At 48.7% G+C, this 17,272-nt stretch overlaps 1 long non-coding RNA gene across 3 annotated transcripts in view; it reads right to left on the minus strand.

Annotated features, from left to right (window-relative positions):
* Window positions 1–17,272, minus strand: part of LOC106733743 (uncharacterized) — a 78,391-nt gene that overhangs the window by 17,108 nt on the left and 44,011 nt on the right. For 2 of the 3 annotated variants that reach the window (XR_003547652.1, XR_001369661.2), the window contains exon 5: window positions 3,407–3,530. The exons of the other annotated variant lie outside the window; for it this stretch is intronic. This is a non-coding gene — a long non-coding RNA (uncharacterized LOC106733743). The remainder of the gene's footprint in view (window positions 1–3,406; window positions 3,531–17,272) is intronic. 3 annotated transcript variants of the gene reach the window in all.

A 17,272-nucleotide genomic window follows, 5' to 3' on the forward strand; every position in this document is an offset into this window, starting at 1 on the left:
GCACCTTGCAGGGCGTGCCAGCACTGGGCCCTGCTGAGCTCTTTCTGCGTCCTGGCCGACAGCCCGTGTCACTGCTGTCAAACAAACGCATACAACAGGTCTGCTGAGTGAAGAGCCCTCCATAGTCACTGATGGTTAAACTAGTAAAAAGTAGAGAAATCAAAGGAGTAGGATGATTTACATAAATATGATCTATTATTAATATTAATACTAATATTGATTTCTAGATCCAGTGCCTAGAGAACAGTCTTTTCATGTCTATGGAATATTTATAAAAATTGATATCTGACTATGAGGTATTCTAAAATGCACAAATAGAATAACTATTTTCTCTGAATAATTCATAGCTGCTATAAATAGATATCGGGAGAATAAACAAAAACTTCTAATAACCTAGAATAAAAATGCAGTTACAGAATGTTTGGTAAATTTGAATTGTCAATGCTACACGTCGAAACTTACAGGACGCAGCCAAACTGTACTTGGACGGAAATGCAGAGATTCAACCCCTCGACGACCAAGTCAGAGGGATGAAAACGAGCAGTGGATTAGGTAAGCAGTTGAATATGTCTGGCATATATTAAGTCGTCAATAAACATTTAGTGAGTGAAAAAATGAGAGGAAAAACAATGAAACAAATTCAGAGAAAACAGAATAAAGGAAAGCATTTTCAAACGTTAACTACTGGCCAGCAGGTGGTGTGGTGGTTAAGGCACTGGATCCCACCAGGCTGACTCCGTGGTCTGAGTCCTGGACTCAGGGCTTCATAAACATGCTGGGGGTATGTATATGCTGAAAACCCTGATAGGAGAACGGAGAAGGGGCTGTGCTGGGGCCACCCTCCCCTGGAGGGGGATTCCTCACTTTCCCTATTTCTCTGTTTCTCTCCGGAAAGTGCGCATGCCCTATGACAAAAATCTAAAAAGGACACAATCCCTTAACTACTGAGTTTGAAAACAAAAGAAAATTAAGTCAGGTAGCTGGATGGGAACAGAGGGGCGACCCCTATTAGTTACTAGCCAGTCGTTGGAGGAGAGAGAAGACAACACGGTGTGAGAAAGGAGGTGCGGCCACAGCTACGGCGGCAATGCGAGAATTACGGAGAAGCACTGTCTGTGTCATGCTACGCATTTGATAATCTAGACAAGACGCAACACTCCTGAGGAGACATAAACTACTAAAGGTGTGCAAGAGAAAGTGCTGAGCCAGGAGGCCTCCAGAGTTCAGGGCCAGACACTCACTTCAGGTCTGAGCTCTTCCTTTCGTTAACTGTGTAGCCTAACAATTTCCTACCCTCTCTCGCCCTCACTCTCCTTATCCCAATCACTGCACTCTGCAGCCAGACCAAGGCTGGCCCATAGCGCAGCGCTCACATGCTATGCAGGGCGAGTAGATCGCACACGGCAAGGCCAGACTGCGGTTTGAGTCCTGGTCCTGGGGCAACGCTCCAGGTACAGGTGCCCAGGAACCTGACAGGATGGAGAAATGGGGGGAAAAGAATTGCAGGGTGGAGGAATGGGGAAAAGAGAATTACAGGATGGAGGAATGGGGAGAAGAGAATTGCAGGATAGAGGAATGGGGGGCAGAGAATTGCAGGATGGAGGAAGGGGGGGAAGAAGTGCAGGATAGAGGAATGGGGGGCAGAGAATTGCAGGATGGAGGAAGGGGGGGAAGAAGTGCAGGATAGAGGAATGGGGGGCAGAGAATTGCAGGATGGAGGAAGGGGGGGAAGAAGTGCAGGATAGAGGAATGGGGGGCAGAGAATTGCAGGATGGAGGAAGGGGGGGAAGAAGTGCAGGATAGAGGAATGGGGGGCAGAGAATTGCAGGATGGAGGAAGGGGGGGAAGAAGTGCAGGATAGAGGAATGGGGGGCAGAGAATTGCAGGATGGAGGAAGGGGGGGAAGAAGTGCAGGATAGAGGAATGGGGGGCAGAGAATTGCAGGATGGAGGAAGGGGGGGAAGAAGTGCAGGATAGAGGAATGGGGGGCAGAGAATTGCAGGATGGAGGAAGGGGGGGAAGAAGTGCAGGATAGAGGAATGGGGGGCAGAGAATTGCAGGATGGAGGAAGGGGGGGAAGAAGTGCAGGATAGAGGAATGGGGGGCAGAGAATTGCAGGATGGAGGAAGGGGGGGAAGAAGTGCAGGATAGAGGAATGGGGGGCAGAGAATTGCAGGATGGAGGAAGGGGGGGAAGAAGTGCAGGATAGAGGAATGGGGGGCAGAGAATTGCAGGATGGAGGAAGGGGGGGAAGAAGTGCAGGATAGAGGAATGGGGGGCAGAGAATTGCAGGATGGAGGAAGGGGGGGAAGAAGTGCAGGATAGAGGAATGGGGGGCAGAGAATTGCAGGATGGAGGAAGGGGGGGAAGAAGTGCAGGATAGAGGAATGGGGGGCAGAGAATTGCAGGATGGAGGAAGGGGGGGAAGAAGTGCAGGATAGAGGAATGGGGGGCAGAGAATTGCAGGATGGAGGAAGGGGGGGAAGAAGTGCAGGATAGAGGAATGGGGGGCAGAGAATTGCAGGATGGAGGAAGGGGGGGAAGAAGTGCAGGATAGAGGAATGGGGGGCAGAGAATTGCAGGATGGAGGAAGGGGGGGAAGAAGTGCAGGATAGAGGAATGGGGGGCAGAGAATTGCAGGATGGAGGAAGGGGGGGAAGAAGTGCAGGATAGAGGAATGGGGGGCAGAGAATTGCAGGATGGAGGAAGGGGGGGAAGAAGTGCAGGATAGAGGAATGGGGGGCAGAGAATTGCAGGATGGAGGAAGGGGGGGAAGAAGTGCAGGATAGAGGAATGGGGGGCAGAGAATTGCAGGATGGAGGAAGGGGGGGAAGAAGTGCAGGATAGAGGAATGGGGGGCAGAGAATTGCAGGATGGAGGAAGGGGGGGAAGAAGTGCAGGATAGAGGAATGGGGGGCAGAGAATTGCAGGATGGAGGAAGGGGGGGAAGAAGTGCAGGATAGAGGAATGGGGGGAAGAACTGCAGCACAAACAGACACTGTTGGGAGATGCTTGCTTTCTCTCTCACCCCTCTGTCGTGGGGGAAAAAAAACTAGACCCTACCGCTAGGAATATGGGGGGCAGGAGATTTAAAGAGACAGAAATAAACAGCTTCTCTGCTGCACTCTTGTGCCTGTTACAATGTAAAAAGGTCACAGAAGAAATCAAGAACGTGATCAAAGAGCTATCCCTCACCAGAACACGGCGAGCAAAGCGTCGCACTGCAGGTGCTGCTGTGTGAGCTGCTGTAGAACACAGGAAAGAAGAAAGGCTCATTTCTCTTCAGGGTAGGAGCACATCCCTGATACCAAACCCTGACAGACAGAACGGGGAGGAGGAGTATAGCCGACGCTGGTAGAAACAGAGACTGCAAAGTCAGCATCGGAACCACCTCAGCAGTACTTACATATAATGCATGTACCAAGTTCTTGGGTCATTGGGAAAGCCACGATGTGTTTTCCTGTCTTCCTATGCGAAAATGTGTCCTGCCTGTCCTTCAACCCAATCAACTGGGTACGTGCATTCATTCTCTGGAGAAAGACAAAGAGACAGAAAGTGAGAAATAGACCCCTCCCACTACCACCAAGGGGGATGGCCATGGCTCACAACCCTCTCCATTCTCCTCTCAGGATTTTGGGCACACATGCACACACACCCAGCCAGATTTTTCAAGCCACCAGGTCCAGAACTCAAACTGCAGTTAACTATGTGGGAGCTGAATGCCTTAACCAACATGCCACCCACTGCCCCAACAGTGAATCTCTTAATATTCGTACCTTTTTTTTTTTTTTTAAAGATTTTTCCATAGAGCATGTGCACTCACCAGAGACAGTGAGTGAGAGAGAAAGTGAGAAGTCAATCCCCAGGGGTGATGACCAGTACACCCACAATCTCTTCTCCTCCATTCCCTTCTCAGGACTTTGGGCAGGCACGCATATGTGCCCAGTGTGATTTTCAAACTGTCGGGTCCAGGGCTTGAACCACAGTTAGCCCTGTGGGAGTCCAGTGCCTTAACCACTATGCCACCTGCTGGCCCCTGTACACTAAGAGATTTATTACACTAAACTGGCTTATGCAATTGTGGGGACTGGCTATGCAAGTTTGAAATTCACAGGGCAGGCCAAAATGTTTGGGCACAAGCTGAAGTTTAAAGTCTATAGGCAGGGAACCAGCAGTTAGCATAATGGCTATGTTGCTGGACTCCCATGTAGTCGACTGTGGTTCGTGTCCCGGACCCAGTGGCTTAAAACTCACGCTGGGCATGTGTGCGTGCGTGCCCAAGATCCCGAGAGGAGAATGGAGGAGAAGGGATTGCGGCGTGGCCATCCCCCCTGGGAGGTGATTTCTCGCATTCTGTCTCTCTGTCTCTCTCTGTCTGTCTGGCGAGCGCACACACCCTATAGTGAAAACCTCTCCAAAAAATAAAAAAAGTCTACAGGTAGAATTTCTTCTTCAGGGAAACCTCGGTTTTGAACTCAGGGCCCTTTGACTGAGCCAGATCCCCCCAGATTACCAAGGATAATCTTCTGGACTTAAACACAATGGATGGTAGATGGCTACCACGCGTATAATGAAGCCCAGTTTGTGTTTGAGTAACTGGGAACTAGTCTCGCCAAGTCGACATGGAACGGATCACATCTAGTGAACAGATTGCCAATGCGAAATATTCAGGTGGTCAAGAGATACAGAGTGATGAGTATGAGAGCTATCTCTCTACCACCCAGAGAGTGCTTGAAAAACATCCTGGGCGTGTGTTCACGCATGCCCCAAATCTTGACGGAATGGAGAAATGGAGGAGAAGAGATTACGGTGTGACTGCCCCCCCCCCCCGGATATTCTCTCTCTCGCTCTCTCACATAACAAAATAAGATCGGGGGCTGGCAGGTGGCGGCATGGTGGTTAAGGTGCTAGACTCCCACATGGCAGAGTGCAGTTTGCATCCCGGATCTGGCGGCTTGCTTTCTCTCTCTCTCTCTCTGGTCAAATTTAGAAATAATAATAGTAATAGTTATAATATAATGAAATAAAATAGTTATTTTTTAAAAGAAACTGAGATCAAGGGACTGACAGGTAGCATGGTGGTTAAGGTGCTGGACTCACACATGGCCGAACACATGGTTCAAGTCCCAGACCTGGCGGTTTGCTTTCTCACTTTTCTCTCTTTCTCACTTTCTTTGCTTTCTCACTTTCTCACTTTTCCTCTCTCTCTCTGGTCAAATTAAAATAATAACAACAAATAAATTAGATAAAATAATTCTAGAAAAACCCTGAGATCATAAGGCCAGTCCCATGCCTTGGTGGTTAAGGGAGCAGGATCCCACATGGCTGCCGATGCCGTTGGAACTCCAGTCCCAGCAGCTTGTAAAACACACCAGCTGTGTGTGCTCGTGAGCCCAACATCAACGAGATCGAGAGATGGGAGAGAAGAGGTCGCAGCCCTCCGCCAAGGTCCAACCTCCCAGAGGCTGGGCCCTGGCCCTCCAAACTGTATGCCGAATAAACCTTTCTTTCCTTATAATCACCCAGTCTCAGGTATCTCCATTAGCAATACAATAATGGCCTAAGACCATACAGTAGCAGTCAAATTTCCAGAGATGGACTACAGAATGAGAGTTGCCAAGGGCTGAGAGTCAGGGGGATTGGGGAGTTACTGTTTAAAGGTACAGAGTTTCTGGCTGAGACCGAAGAAAAACTACTGATAACTCGGTCTTTGAACTTAAAACTTTATGCTTCAAGGGATAACATTTAAAAAGTTCAGACAAAGCACAGAACTACAGAATGGGAGAAAATATTTGCAAACCATACATCCGAGAAGGGTCTATATCTGGCACATGTAGAGAGCTTTTACAACTCAATGATAAAAGACAGAAAAGGGCAGAGGATCCAGACAGACACTTCTTCAGAGAGAATACTCCAGTGGCCAATAAGCATGTGAAAAGGTGTAGGACTATCAAGGAGATGCAAATTAAAACCAGGGTGAGAACCTGCTTCACGCCCACGAAGACGGCTATAGTGAAAAGACGCAGTAACGAGTGTGGGTGAGGATGTGGAGAAACTGAAATGCTCACACGTCCTGGTGGGACTGTAAAACGGTGCTATTTTGGAAAATAGTTTTATGACTCCTTAGAACGCCAAACATAGAGTTACTACACGACCCAGCAATTCTACAACTAGGTATACACCCAAGGAAAACAAAAACGTATGTCCACATAAAAATATTCACAGCAGCATTATTTATAATAGACAAAAGTGTCGCCAATTCAAATGTCCATCAAATAATGAATGGATAGGGGCCAGCGGGTGGTGTGGTGGTTAAGGTGCTGGACTCCCACATGGCCGAGCACTGTTTGAGTCCCAGGCCTGGTGGCTTAAAAATCACACCGGGCATATGTGCATGAATGACCCAAAATCCCAGGAGGAAAGTGGAAGAGAAAAGACTGTGGCATGGCCACCCCCCTGGGGAGTGATTTCTCACTTTGTCTCTGTCTCTTTGGTGAGTGCACACACTCTATGACAAAAATAAAAAAAAGGATCAATAAAATGTAGTCTATCTATACATACAATATTATTTGATGATGAACATAATGAAATACTAATACATGCTCAACGCAGATGAACCTGAAAATATTATGCCAAATGAGAGACCCCAGTCACAAAAGACCAACAGTGCGTAATCTATTTACATTAACAGAGTAAGCAGATAGAGAAAAGAAATTCATGGCTGCTTAGGACTGGGGGAAGGGAAAAGAGAAGATGGGGAAGGACTTTAAAGGACTTTAATCAGTATGTGGTTTTTTGGGGGGATGATGAGAATGGTCTACAACTTGTAGGGATCGTTGCACAACTCTGAAAATACTAGAATGTGCATAATTGTACACTTTGGATGTGTAGATTGTATATGTGAATTGTGTCTTGATAAAGGTTCTATAAAAAGCCCTTTTACTCTTTGATTGGAGGGTGATTTCCTATTTATTTGATCATTTAATCTGCACCTGACCATTCCTCTACTTCTGGAACTTCTGCTACAAACACAAGATGGGAATCTTCAAAAAGTTCACAGAAATGCCTATTATGAAAACTTAGGCATGGATTTCAATTGTTTTGCTCTGAAATAAACTCGTTCTTTAGTTCCAGTTTCTGTGAACTCTCCTCACCCGTGATATTCCCAAGATCTGCCATTTAAGGACAGCGTTACACAACCAGGAAGTCACTGCTCACGTGCAGTGAAAGGTCACCTCTCCCATCTCACTCTTTGCCCAGTGGAGTTTTGCAACATCACAACACTTTCTGAGCCTTGCCTTGTGATTTGTTGTTTCTCAAAATTTTCTTAGAGGTATGGGAGAATCCCTTCTAACTGAGTGGTCTGGAAACCTGGTCGGCCATCAGAGTCACCTCTGGGCGGTGTTCCTTAGAGACAGGGATCCCAACTGTCACCTGGAGAGTCTGCGAGGCCAGGGCAGGGCCAAGGGACGCTGCGTTAATGTGCTCTGAGTGAGTGGTGACTGATTCAGCCAGTCGAGCATCGGAGACTGCATCTATAATTCACCGACTCCTTGTTCTGTAAGACCCATGCTGCTATTGACTGCTTTAGTGAGCATTTATTTCAACAAGATTTTTTGTCTCTAAGAACTCTTGTTCTCAGACCGCTCCTGTTTCATGACAGCTTTTCCTACTTCATTGCTGCAATGTCCTCTTAATCTCACAGAGGTTACTAATGAATTTTTTAAAAAGTTCTTTTTTTTTCTGTATTACTTTCTTTTTATAAAGTTCTTTTCTAAATTAGGACTTCTGGTTTACATATAATTGATGTGCATCTTTGTGGCTGCCGCATGGTTTTCTGTAAGGCATGCATTCAGCGTTTAATAATCAAATTGAGGATGTACACACATACTCATCTTCCCTATCAAACACTGCATTACGCTGGATCGTGAGATAATTAACAGACACGAGGCTGCATTAAGTAAGGGAGAAAGGCTACGGGACGGTGTATCGCAGCCGGGTGAAACATACAGACAACCGATTGCATGTTTTAAGAGAATAAAGTAGTAGGACTTCTCCACATTATGTTCTGTGTGCGCCCAGAGTACTCACAGTTCTTCTCCCTGGCCCGTGGGGTCAAGGCTGTAGTGCTCCCTGTGACTCGGCAGGACGAGGACTCATGCTGGCGTGGCTCCCACCAGGTGCTTACCCAGCGTCCTCTGAAGCTGCGCTGCTGCACGTTGGCCACCTATGAGCACCACCTGGGGAGCTTTACGACGCCTGATCCCCGGGCTCTACTCAGAACCCTAACACCAGAAACCACGAGACATGGGTCCTAGGTGAAACAGTGCGTCCCAGAAGCTTCCCCGGTGATTCCAGTGTGTACTTACAGTTGCAAACTGCTGTATAATTGAAATCAGCGTGTCTCCGAATTTCACTGGACGTCCCTGCCTCGGGGATCGTAAAGCAAGCGCTGGCTCATAACGCCCGTCCTGGGCTGAGAGTCTTCTTTCTGAGAAGTGCTTGTGATTTGCTGATCACTGGCCAGGGAGCCATGTGTTGCACACGCAGAGTCTAAAACAGTGTGTCTCTGTGTGCTGTCTGGACGACAGCCGCAGCTGTCACTTGGGAACTCATTAGAAAGTCACGTTCTCGGGGCCAGCAGGTGGCATGGTGGTTAAGGCACTGGACTACCACATTGCTGACTGTGGTTCAAGTCCCCAACCCAGGAAAAGAAAGTCACGGTCTCCAGACTGACCCAGGTCAGACACGTAGGAGGTGGAGCCCAGCATCTGCGTTTTAAGCAGCTGGGGACTCGGTGCGTGCTCGAGTCTAAAACCCTACTGCATTCGTCTCTAGACCTGAGCTCTGTGTGCCTGCATCAGAGTCACGTGGCTTTACAACACACGGGTGTGTGGACCCCACCTGCGCTCCGTGGTCAGACATCAGAGTGTGAAGCCCCAGTTCTTGTACTTTGAGCAAGTTCCTCAATGATGCTAATGCACCTAATAGGCAAGAACCACTGTTCCTGGGGCTTCACCCACGTTAGGCCTCTGAGAATGTTCTAGTGTCCCAACACTGAAGCAATTGTGATTATTTCAATGCCCTGGGCTATTTCTACCTGGTTAATTACCTGTGTAGAAGCTTAACATGATTAATTCAAGTGGATCCCATCTTGGAAGTCCCATAGAACCCTATAATTATGTGTGAAATACACATTTAATTGAAGCGCAGGGGTAAAGATTCCCCTGGGGATGCTCAGGGGCCTGAGGGTATCAGAGCAGATCAGATGCTGAGCACGGAGCTGTTCCCTCCTAGGCCCATGCCATGGCCATCTGGTATCAGAGCGAAGCTCAAGATTGGGGCTTTCCTGATTCCCAAGTCTGTCTTGATGGCATCCAACTAAGTCTTCATATGACCCGTTTGCCCAACGCAGAAAGGAAAGATGGCCGCCTCTCTGTAGACAGCACCTAGTAGAGGCCCAAGTACGACTCTCGGGGTAGACTGACCACGACATGTGCAGATCAAATGCAATTATTTTCCCCCCAAAAAAACAAAGTCTGAGTTATCGAATTCTCACTGGCTTCTTGTTGGGGCTCTTGCAGAAACTGGGTCTCTAAATATGTGTCTGTATTTGCAAATAATGTGTGTGAATGTGCTTTGCTGTGATGTATTAAACAAAGAGAGACCCTTTGGTTCAGAAATTTTTCTTTTCCTCTGTACTAGCCAAGCATTTCAAATGATTTGGCTTTGGTTTCAATGTTCCTTTGGAGAGTTGATTTTTTTTTTTTTTTTTTTTCTGGCCTAAGGCATTACCAAAAATAAAACAAACCCCCAGAAGTCCAAAGTGCCAAAGGAACAGCCAAAGTGACCCCATAACTACCCACCCCACCCATGGGCAGGAACGCAGAATCAAAACAACCTGAAGCAGCCCCGCAGGCCACGCCCTCCTAGCTGAAAACAGCCGTTCGGGGCATATTTCCGACTCGGCTCGCTCTCCACGCTTGTTCCCGGGCTGAAGCTGGAAAGGGGCCAGGCTTCGGCACCTCCTTGCTTTTGATTGCTGTTTATCCCTAGAACATGATTGTCTGTAATTATGTATAATCTTTCCCGTGTTTACTCTCCTCCACTGAAGCTCGAACGCGGTTCAGTTGGGTCTCTCTCTCTACTCTGCCCAAGCACATCAAAGAAGCACTTTCTGTGTTTTCAAAATTTTTTTTTTTAAGAAATAAAGGTATCAGGGCTCATCTGTCCCTGCATTCTCTCAAGCCTGACATACTGGTGATTGTGTTGGTTCATCCCACATTGTCAGCTGAGTGCCAACCATGTGCTAAGTTCTTCGGAGGACTTAGAAGGGAAACCCAGTGGGTCCCACTCCCAAGGATTCCCCGGAATAAATGTCTCTACACTGACTGTCCCGACTTATAGGAACAGTGTAGTTGAGAACATAGCGGAAAGAAGTAAAGCTACTCATCTTTTCTTCACTAACAACATACTCACTGTCAATATGTTTGGTCTCTCTGTCGTTTCCCAGTTCAGTTCCTGACCCTGAATTAATCATCAATAGCTGAGTTTACTTGAGACAGGGGCCCATGAGTGTCCCATTTCACTTTCTCCACTAAGGACCATTTCTATCTCCCTCGTTAAAGAAAATCAAGTTCTCTACACACAAAGCAGATCCCTAAAACCAGAATAGGCATATGAATGCATATGTGTAAAAGTATGGGGGTTGATCATGCCTCAATCCTTTTTTCCGCCAGTTTTCCATTCTGCCAAGATCCTGGGTATGGACGCGTGCCTACTATGGATGCACGGGCCAGGACTCCAACCCTGGCCAGCCACGTGGGACCAGCTTCCTCTGCACAGAGCTTAATCACTGGTTTGGGGTCAGTTCCCTGTGCAAGGTTTAATGCCCTCCTTTTACCATTCTGGTATTTCTTTCTTTTAAAATTGACTTATTCCATGAGTGAGAGAGATCTGTCTCTGTAGACAGATACAGCACCCACAAGATCCACTCCCAGCCTCAGCCGCGTTCCGAGGACGTGAACAACCTTCCCATGCATGTCTGCCTTGCAGAGCATCACATCTTACCTCTGTGCCACTGTCTGGCTCCCCTGACATTTTTCATCATTTTTGAACAAGAGACCCTGCATTCCCATTTTGCACTGGACCCCACAGATTACGTGCCTGTCCCTGTTGTACCCGACAATCCACGTTCCTGTGGCATTCACAGCCAGCGTAGAGTAAAAGGAATGCAAGTTCATCCAGAATCCGACGCACAGAGGGAAGGGGACAGGAAGAAGGGCCTGTCTGTGTGCCTGCACGTGCTCACGACTTTGGTGGCGTTTCTCTAGCCCCCCCTTAGGTTTCTTTAACAAACCTGTGAATCTTGTCGAGTTTCAGCCCAGCTCCTTCGAAACTGAACTGACCCCAGCAATACCCTGGCAGTGGGCCGCTGTCAGGCCCTGCCCCCTTTCTCAGGGCACCCAGCTGGCCGATGGTGCTGTGAGGGGACACCTGTCTTCCTAGGAGAGAAGCTGCTGATCGCCAGGACTGAGCTTGCAGGACAGACTACGAGTTATAGGGGAAGGCTGGATCGGCCACGCTCCAAGAGAGGGAGTGGGAACCTATTTACCAAGTCCCCAGAAAGTTATGGATATAGGGGAAACCGTATACACACGCACTCCCACAAAGGAAGGGCGTCACTCCCCGAGCCATGGAGAGGTTCAGCCTCATCTCTAAAAAGGGTTCCCGGACCCAGAAGAGAGACAGGCCCCTAGGCCTGTCTACACAGCCTGGTGGTGGCTGATAAAAGTGTGTTTTCCTTCAGCCCACCCCTTTAAGTACTTGTCTTATAAGGTTTGCTTTGTATTTAGTGAGGTAAATATTGGCAAAGGAATCTGTTTAAAAAAAAAAGAAAGAAAGAAGGAAGGAAAAGAAAAAATAAAAAGAGCAAGCAAAATCTTAAAAAGATTCCAGAGCTTTAAAAAGCTGGAAGAAAATATACCAAAATGTTACAGACCTCGGTTTTGGACAGTAGGGTGATGATGGAGATTTTTCACTTCTGTTTTTCAGAAGTTTTACAGACATGCCTTACAATTTTTGTAATATAAGAACCAAGTTTAGTTGACAACTATTTAAAATGAAAGCCTTAGAAGTTTAAGACAGAGCAATGGGAGTGTGTTTGGGGCACCTGCTAAGCCGAGAGCTTTTCTCCTTCCGCCTGTACCCTGATGAAGGCAGAGACCCCATGCTTACACATCTCTCTTCATGTGGATGCAAATGTGAGTTCCTGGCTGGCCAAGCTCGTTTGTACCTGGTGAACATTCCCGCCTGCTTCTCCGGGAATCAGTCATAAAAGGCTGGCTGGGACATCAAGTTGCAGAGAGACGCAGATGTCCTCCCGGAAACTGAAGACTCACTTGCATGCAAGCAAGAGAGGCATGAGGACAAACTGCAGAGATTACCTGGCATGTGCAAGTAACTATGTTTGCAAGGCAGTCTTTCCACCTTTATTTTCCAAGAAGGGCTGGTGGCTCTTTCAAGTACCAATTATAAATTTCCAAACCCCAGACGTTCGGGTGCCAGGCTGGAGCAGGGACTGTTCATGCTAAGACTTGCAGTCAGTTGCGATAATGTGAAATGTGGGTGGCTTGCTTCCCAGAGTTCAAGCGGGGACTGCAACTGCCAGTGGCATCTTTTTTTTGAGATGCTTCTACATGGGGCTCTTAGCTCTTCCAAGATGGGAAATGGCTTCGGTAGGCTCCGGGAAGGGGCCGGCCAGAGGAGTGGCCAGCGGGAGTCAGTCAGGCCTGCGGGCTCTCTGGGCTCCCGGCTCATCAATAAAAAAGTAACTGCTTAATGTGGCTTCCAGCCGTGAGAGGAATGTAAATCAACTCTGTGTTCTTGGGAAGGCCTCTAATCGGAGGCACCCGGATGATACACATGCATGTGTTACATTTATCTATAAAGAGTCAGGACTGGTGGATGTCCCTTTATGGCTTACAAGTCAAAAAGTGTGCAGCGTTGGAAGTTACCTTCACAGACATGGCCTCGTTAGACAGAGGTCACAGGGAAAGGAAAAAGCGCAGTACGGAATGCCTCAGGATGGCCACAGAACGGCCTGGGTAAACACCAGCAGACGGTGCGTTTTACACACGAACGTGCACGTATGTTTACCCTCGGTCAGACGAATGGCACCACCAAACTGCCATTTAAGTGATTGTGTTTGCGATTTTATTGATTCCAGAGGAGACGGCACGTGAAAGGTCTGGGCAGGCAGACCGGAGCACGGACACTGCACAGAGGAGAAGACGCCGGCTCTGTGATGGCGGGAGGTGCTGGGCCCAGGGGGAGAAGGCACAAGTCAGCCACCACTACCCAGGGCCAGATCGAAGGAGGCTGCCGGGCTCCTGAGCGCGGTGAGTGCAAGAGACTAGCGGCAAACCTGGCCACACAACCTGGCCCCTCGAGGGTTGGTATCAAGACCCACGATTCAGGAAAAAAAGGAAATGAAGTAGAAAGACCCTCTACTCCAACATAAAGCCTCTCCAATCAAAGAGAAGGCAGAGCCTTCTTCCTAACACATCCGAGAGGTTCCTGGCAGCAAGTGAGAGACCAGTCAGTGGTGGGGGAAGTAGGATGCCTAGATTCTACCTGATGCCGCAGGAAAGGGCAGCTTGAATTTTGACATAAAGTGTCACACTTGAACTGGGAACCGGCCCAGTCCCAGAGCGAGTTTCTCCAGAGAAAAAGCTCTAAACACAAACAGAAGCCTGAGAGGGTATGGCCTTCCTTGCAAGAAGCATCTGTGAGTGTTCCCACACTGACTAGATGGGAGGCCTGGGCCAGGGTCGGAGAGAGCAATGAGCAGCACAGCGAACGCAAGGGGACACGCAACACGGCCAGTTCGGGAAGTCCTGGGCAGGTCTTGGAAGGTGTCAAGGCTTCCTCCACCAGAGGCACGAGAGCTGGGATGCCAGGAGGAACAGGGAGAAGCTGACGACACCTGGAAGAGCCCGTGCCAAGTACAGACAAGTCCAGTGCAGAGAGCACAGCCCGTGGCGTCAGAGCTGCCGGTGCTCCTGCACTCCTGAGCTGGGCTTAGTGCTCAGCGCTGTGGCCTCGGCTTTCTCGTCTCTAAAATGCACACAGAAACCCCTGCTTCACAGGGCGCTGGGCGGACGCAGCAACACAATGCTGGCAAAAAGTAGGCCCTTGAAACACGTTAGGTCTCTTCTGTTCGTTCTGTCCTCTACTTAACCTTCTTGATTCAGGTCACTTACTCTTTTTGTCCAGTTATGTTTTTCCCCCTCGATTTCAACTCCTGTATTGTCTTTCAGAGAAATGATGGAGGCTAAAGGCCTCCACCAACTTCCTATGTCTCTGGCCATGCTTCTGCTTCAGAGACCTACTTTCTCCTCACTGTCAGACGGGTCAGCATGCGAAGGGCTCCTGACTGTCACAGAGCTGACAGCAGGGCCTGTCTTGGCCTGACCTGAGTCTCTCTTCTAGAATAGTCATGAGAACTGCATTTTTCTGGGAGACAGGCCTTTTATAACTTGAAATTGGATGACTGTTACTCTTGGGGTTAATAATACCTGGTTATGGGACCAGCAGTTAGTGTAATGGCTATGTCGCTGGACTCCCACGTAGTCAACCATGGTTCGAGTCCTGGACCCGGTGGCTTAAACTCACGCCGGGTGCCACCGTGTGCGTGCGTGCCCAAGATCCCAAGAGGAGAATGGAGGAGAAGGGACTGCGGCGTGGCCATCCCTCCTGGGAGGTGATTTCTCGCTTTCTGTCTCTCTGTCTCTCTCTGTCTGTCTGACGAGCGCACGCACCCTGTAGCAAAAACCTCTCCAAAATAATAATAATAATAATAATAATAATACCTGGTTATGTGGCTCTTCCAAAACCTTTAAGAAACTACACTGCTTAGCCTCCACCGCCCATGCTGTTCTTCTCATTTTGTGCCAATCAGATACGTAAAAACTGATATTTCAACATCATCTCAAATACCATCTCATTGCATTTATCTTATTATGCAGTGAGGTGAGACCCTTTAATGCATGTAAGAATCATTTGCATTTTTTCTCTGTGAACCATCCAAGTTCTTTGCCTAATTTCCTGAGTCATTAGTCTCTGCCTTATCAATATTTAGGCGTCTTTCACACAAGTGGGGGTTAGTCCTTTTTTTCTGATAGGAGCTACTTTTTTCTCATTTTCATCATTAGACTTTTGATTTTTTTAAATACACTTTATCACGATTTTCATTTATGCCTTTTGGATGTTGAGTTATTAGAAAAATCTTTTCTACTCCAATGTCGTAAAAGAATTCGTCCATGTTTTCATCTAGCATTTGTATGATTTCATGGCTTATATGTATTTTTTTTTAGAGTTTTTTTCGCTATAGGGCGCGTGCGCTCGCCAGATAGACAGAGAGAGACATAGAGACAGAAAGCGAGAAATCACCCCCCAGGGGGGATGGTCACGCCGCAATCCCTTCTCCTCCATTCTTCTCTCGGGATCTTGGTCACTCACACACACTCGCCCGGCGTGAGTTCTAAGCCACCGGGTCTGGGACGCGCCCCGGTTGTCTACGGTGGAGTCCAGGTACATAGCCATTACGCTAACTGCTGGTTCCCTATATGTATGTATTTTTTTGAATGGTTTTTGCTATAGGGCATGTGCGCTTGCCAGAAAGACAGAGAGAGAGAGACAGAAAGCAAGAAATCACCCCCCAGAGGGGATGGCCACGCCACAATCCCTTCTCCTCTCTTCTCCTCTTGGGATCTTGGGCATGCACGCACACGCACCCGGCATGAGTTTAAGCCACCAGGTCCAGGACTGAACTGTGGTCGACTACATGGGAGTCCAGTGACATAGCCATGACGCCAACTGCTGGTCCCGATTTTATGTTTATAGTAAAACATGTATTTGACGTGCGAAGTTTGTCCAGTGTACAACGTGAGGCAGGGAGACAAGGTCACCCTGCTCCAGGTGTCTGCATGCTGTCCCAGTCCCACTTACTTACCAACCTCATCCCAGTCCCTCTTACTTACGAACCTCGCTTTCCCTGCACTGATTTAAGCTGTATGTTTTATGATAGAGAGGACACTCATGTGTATCTATTTCTGACTGTCTATTCCGCTTCAGTCAGCTGTGGAGATGTATTAACATCAGGGAGTGATTTGGGGTTTGGAATTGAACTACCGAGATGAAAATCAAATATATAAGGTGCTGTAAGTGTGACCTGGAGCTTTTTCAAACTGCAAAACAGGACTGAATGTGCCATGCACTGTGCCCAGCGCCTGGGCGCACTCCATCAGGGTCCACAGTGAGGGCCTCCACACTGGTGTAGGCGCCTCCGTGGCAGGAGGGGTGCCTTGTCCTTGCCCCTTTCCAGGACCTCTGTCAAGAGACCGCGATCCATGCCACAGGCCCTCTCTCCTTGGGCCCCGAAGGAGAGTGGGCATGGGGGCGGAGGAGGGGAGGAGCTTGAAGGGGCTGCTGTCTAAACGAGGGTGCTCCATGAAGGCCTCCCTTGCTGAGATGCCTGCTGGGCAGAGCCCCCGTCTTCTCTACGGGCAAGGCTCCAGGGTAGGGCAGTTATTTTTCTTAGCAGTAGGGGTGTGTGTGCCTGGGACAAACTGAGCGGAAGGCGAGTGAAGGGAGATGAGTGAGTGAAGGAGGAGCCAGACCCTGGAGGGCCTCGTGCTGCGGCAGAGACTGGCTTTTGTTCTGAGTAGATAAAAGGCTATTGCAGGGCCTCGAGCAGAGGGCGACAGGGTGGTCTGGAAAGACCGCCAAGGCTGTTTGGGAGAGGCCGGCAGTGACAGCATCACCACTGTGCAGATACACGGTAGTGGCGGCTTGATCCGGTGGGAGCTAAAGAGGAGACATAAAGGGTCCCGGTTTGGGCTGCGTTCTGTACGTGGCGTCTGCTGAGTGTGATGAAGAAATCCATGTGCGGTGTGGGAGAATGGAACTGCCTTATGCTGAGATTGGGGGAGATTGAAAGGACGGATTTGGGGTGTTAAACGGCCACTGGGTATCCATTAAGGACACCCAGTAGGCAGGCTGGCATCTCGTGAACAGTCTGCGTCTTGTGAGAGGTCTGAACCTTCTCCCTGGCTCAGGCTAAAGGTGTTGAGGGTCCGAGCTGGAAGAGCTGTGAAGTCCATCGTGTTGGTAAGATGAAAAGCATCAGAAGAGGTGGAGGAGGAAGAAAACAGGGTTTGGTGTGAGTGGAGCCTCTTGGGCCTCGCAGAGGTTCTCTAGCAAAGCCTAC

Source organism: Tupaia chinensis, unplaced genomic scaffold, assembly GCF_000334495.1.
Source record: "Tupaia chinensis unplaced genomic scaffold, TupChi_1.0 Scaffold144682_1, whole genome shotgun sequence".
Lineage (NCBI taxonomy): Eukaryota > Metazoa > Chordata > Mammalia > Scandentia > Tupaiidae > Tupaia > Tupaia belangeri.